The sequence below is a fragment of the Oratosquilla oratoria genome, chromosome 28 (genome assembly GCF_046742065.1).
Source record: "Oratosquilla oratoria isolate Oo_2021 chromosome 28, ASM4674206v1, whole genome shotgun sequence".
Lineage (NCBI taxonomy): Eukaryota > Metazoa > Arthropoda > Malacostraca > Stomatopoda > Squillidae > Oratosquilla > Oratosquilla oratoria.
The window spans coordinates 7,039,548-7,044,547 of NC_134804.1; positions in this window are offsets into that span (position 1 = coordinate 7,039,548).

Genomic DNA, 5,000 nt, shown 5'->3' on the forward strand with positions numbered 1-5,000 from the left:
CCGGGGGTCTCTTTTCTATGAGATATATTTAGTTTGTTCATGGGTGCATTTTCCCTAGAGGCAGCTTTACTGGAGACATTACATCTTAGAGATATCGGTTAGTTGTTTGTGAACGAGAATGTGTTAGTATGTGTAAGGCTAAATATAATAAGTTTTAGTTCATTTTGGTAAACACACACACACACACACACACACACACACACACACACACACACACACACACACACACACACACACACACACACACACACACACACACACACACACACACACACACACACACACACACACACACACACACACACACACACACACACACACACACACACACACACACACACACACACACACACACACATATATATATATATATATATATATACATATATATATATATACATATATATATATATAATTTGACATGGTAGGACTATAGTGTAGGAATTTGGGATTTATGTTTTTGGTTGTTTCTGTGAGAAGTTGCAAAAGTTGATTAAACTTTTTTTATGTATTCATTTTGTTCCATTATATCACGAGTTAAATATTGCTAATAAATGTTTGGTCGATGATTGTGAATGATTACTGGCTACGTTTTTTTTTTTTTGGGGGGGGGGCATTGTTATTTCTGTAAATGATGTTCTTCTCGTCGCTTTTGTACATAAATTATGAAAATCTGTGGGTATTGTTGTTTGTTCAAAAACAGTTAACCTCTGAGTTTTTCTTTTATGTATGAGATGGAGGGTATATATTACATATATGGGTTTAGATTATGGTATGAAATTATCATTGGTCGTCTTTGAATGGGAAGTTTTGAGAATGTGTCTTTCCTGAAATTTGTGTGACTTTTGTATATTGGGTTTGTCTGAGCTATATTGCTTTGGAGTTGAGTTGGTAAGGTGATAGTATTTTGTATGTTAGATATCGACAAAATATATTGGAGATAGTTATATCATATTTGCATTAGATGGAATTAGTATAGTTTTGAGTTTTATATCATTGGGTATTTATTTTGGGGCGTCACGGTCAGAAAGAAGTGGAGTTTTATATATAGTGGGGAAGAGTTTTGGTAAGTGATCGTAAGTTTCTTGTAACCTATCGAAACGCATGACGTCTTTGCGTCTGTAGGTAGAATAATTCTATTGTAATGGCATGGTTTTATGTGTTGGTTTTGTTCATTGTGAGATTTGTCGTTATGTTTCTTTTGTTTGTTTTATTTTATTGTGTGTTGATTTTGGGTGACTACCTGTGAGATTTCCTCGGCGCGGGAGCTGTGGCTGGGCCATGCTGAGGTGAGCCTTTTGTTGAGTGTGAGTTAGTCAAATTTTAATCTAAGGTTAATGTGATATTGAATTGATATATATATATATATATATATATATATATATGTATATATATATATATATACTGTATATACTAGTTAACTATTTAAGTACATGGTGGTAGAGATGGTATTGTAGCTTGTATTTGGGAGGTGTATTGTATTAGATATGTATATTAAAAAAAAATCTCGTAAGTATATTGTCAACATTGGAATGGGAGATGTTTTGTTGTTTAATTATTGAGTTGTATACATCTGAGGTTTAATATGTTTACATGATGTTTGGTATTCTATATATGCTATTTGTAGTATGTGTTTGTTTATTTGTATTAGCCGTTGGTTGATATGGACAGTTATTTTTGGTAGATCTATGTGGATTGGAGAATTTGTTGCTTATTATTTACCTTACATATTGGATGTTACGTTGATTTGAAGAATTGGTTGTGAATTATGTGATTATGTCTTGGTATGTGGAATCTGTTTAAAGCATTGTTTCTATTATATTTGTATGCACTTATTGGTTTGTTTGTGACATACTCTTTATATTAAATATGTTCACATTTTGAGTAGGTGTGATTTGGGAAATAGGGTATATCGTAGTTGCAATTTTATCGTGCTGTTCTGGTGGAGGTAGGAGGTGGTGGGTGCGGTGGGTAGGTTGAGGTGGGTAGAGGTGCATAAGTGCTCGCTCGACAGGGGCTGAGGTGGACAAGCGAGGGTCTCAGCTGATGCGAAGTTCCTGGTCTGCATTGGTCATGAAGGGGGTGGAGGCGGGTGGAGGGCAGCAGGTAGGTTATGCGAGTCCGAGCTTAACCATCACAAAGCTCCTGTCCTTGTTGCTCATGAAAGGGGTGGAGGCGGTGAAGGGCTCCTGAATTATAAGAAAGAAAATTAGTGGGAGTCAATGGTTATACTCACGATGACTGGTGACATTAGTTGGGAACAGCGTATATGGAGATACCTCTAGACGAGTCCCATCAATCTGAGTCCAATGCGTAGTGTCTGAAGCTGTTGAGGTACCGGGTCGGCCTTCAAGTCGGTGCGCTGGATCTCTACAGCTGACTGGAGTCGTCTGAATTCTATTTTGAGAAGATAGGTAGGTCAGTGGTATTATTTATCGAGTGAGTCGCGTGCTGAGCATTTTTTTGTTTTGTTCTTTTCGTTGATCGCCAGATGCCTCTGGGACGGATGGTTGGTGAGAGGTGGAGTATAGATGCTCACTCGCTGGGAGGTGCGTGTAGCTGAATGGAATCTTGTGGTTTGATTGAAGTTCGATCTCCTGGAAGGTGGGCGTAGCTGAATTGAGTCTTGTGGTTCGATTACCTAGGAGGTGGACGTAACTGAATGGAGTTTTGTTGTTTGATCACCTAGGAGGTGCGCGTAGCTGATTGGAATCTTGATGCGGTGATGCGTTGAGTTGACAGACGTTTTCTCCTACTCTGACAAGCGGTTTCTTTACAAACAGGTGTCCTAGTAGCGTACTACCACCAAGTGGTTTAAAATCGAATGCCTTACGATATCACCACCAATTCTAAGATGAATAAACTGCAGGTCACATCTTTGTTGATCGGCAGATGTTCCTAGAAGTCAGAATGTCGTCTCGAAGGGAGCGGTTGGTGGAGGGTGTATACAGATGTGTCGCTTGCTCGGAAGCGTGCTGGCGTTGGGTGATGCGCTGAGCTGTGATTTGATCAAAGTTTGATGTGAAGCTGAATGGGACCCTGTGACTTGATTCCGGGAACTAGATTAAAGATACAAGAACTTGAAGACAGGCGGTGTCTCCTTCGCAGACAGTGATCTGTTTTTCGGAATGGCAGGCGTGGCTTGAGTGGCTAAGGACGATGATTTCAGTCCGAAAGTCGTCTCGAAGGGAGCGGTTTGTGGAGGGGTGGTTTATAGATGTGTCGCTTGCTCGGAAGCGTGCTGACGTTGGGTGGTGCGCTGGGCTGTAATTTGATCGAAGTTTGATGTGAAACTAAATGGAATCCTGTGCCTTGATTCCGGGGACTGTGATTGAAGATATGAAAAGTAGAAGGCAGGCGGTGTCTCCTTCGCAGACCGTGGTCTGTTTTTCGGAATGGTAGGCTTGGCTGGTAGGCGACCTGGTAAGCATGGCTTGGGTGGATAAGGACGGCTATTTTATTCAGGCATGTCTGTTCGGATTTGGCATGAGAACACCGCTTGCCACCAGTGCAACAAAACAAACGTGCTTTATTACATGTACTGGTGATTTAGCGAGTGATGTAAGGCCTCGGTTGGACTTCCTTGAATGTATTCTCAGATACGAAGGTTATGTACAGCTAGATCCTTGGCCTATGTACCCCTAGTGCTAGGTACGTGACTTATGTATTCCTTGTGCCGGGTCTTGACCTCGGCACTCCTCCTGCCAGGTACGTGATCTGGGCAGTTCTATCTCCAACGGCACAGCCGTTTGGTAATAAAGGGTGATGGGTAGGTTATGTGGGTTGCCGTATGTCAGATGTGTTACTACTCATTAAATATAGTCATGGGTGTTAGTTCCGTTATATATGGGCTAATTGTATGGGTGGTGGATGTGGTTAGATATGGTGTATATATATATATATTAAGTTACGGTAATGTAATTGGGGTAGATACCAGAAAGGGTTCAATGGGTCTTTCATGTGACAATAGGTATCTCCTGTGATGACACTGCGGGGGCGTCATATTGTTGTTTTACTTTGCATCGAGTCAGGTGTTTTAAGATTTGGAAATCGACAAATCTGTAAGATTGGAAGTCTTAACAAATACGAGTACCATGTTGCATGTATATGGTTCATGTGCCAAGTTGGTGATGGCTAATGACTGTTACAATATATGTATATATGTATATATATATATATATATATATATATATATATGTGTGTGTGTGTGTGTGTGTGTGTGTGTGTGTGTGTATGCATATATATATGTACAGTATATATATATGTATATATATATATATATATATATATATATATATATATATATATATATATATATATATATATATATATATCAAGGACTAATATTACACAGGACGTGCACACCCAGATTCCTGGCGCCCCTAGTGGAGGCCAGTCCAGTGTGCTACGAGCAGTGGGGGTGTAAGGTTGTGCCGCTCCGTCCTTCACGCGTGGCTGTATTTAGAAGTGGATAGTGTTTGTTTACATAGGTTCTTGCTGATTTTGTTTGTTTGTTTGGTTCTTCATAGGTTCTTTCTTGCTGATTTTGTGTATTCAAAATGCCGAATAAGTGTGGTGTTGTGAACTGCAACGGTAATTATAACAAGGATAACAGGTACCGAGTGTTTCGACTGCCAAAAGACCGCTATGAAAGACAGAAGTGGTTTGATGTGCTACCACCACGTAATAACTTTATTGTTGATTCTGACAGAATTTTTCATTTGTGAGTTTTCCATGAATGATTATTGTTTTGCTCTTGAATCATACCCCAAAAGTAGTTATGAACAGCTCAGAGACTTTTTGGTGCTGCCAAGCAAACGCAAGCTGCAATACATTACTTCATCTATTGACAAGGATCAGGTGATGAGGGAAACATTTGCCAAAGTGAAGACACTGCAGCAGAAGAATGTATTTCTCTTGATAGATGAAGTATAGATTCGGCCAAATGTTGCATTTTTCTGGTGTGGTTCTGAGTGGCATGGCAGTGAACAGGCCAAACT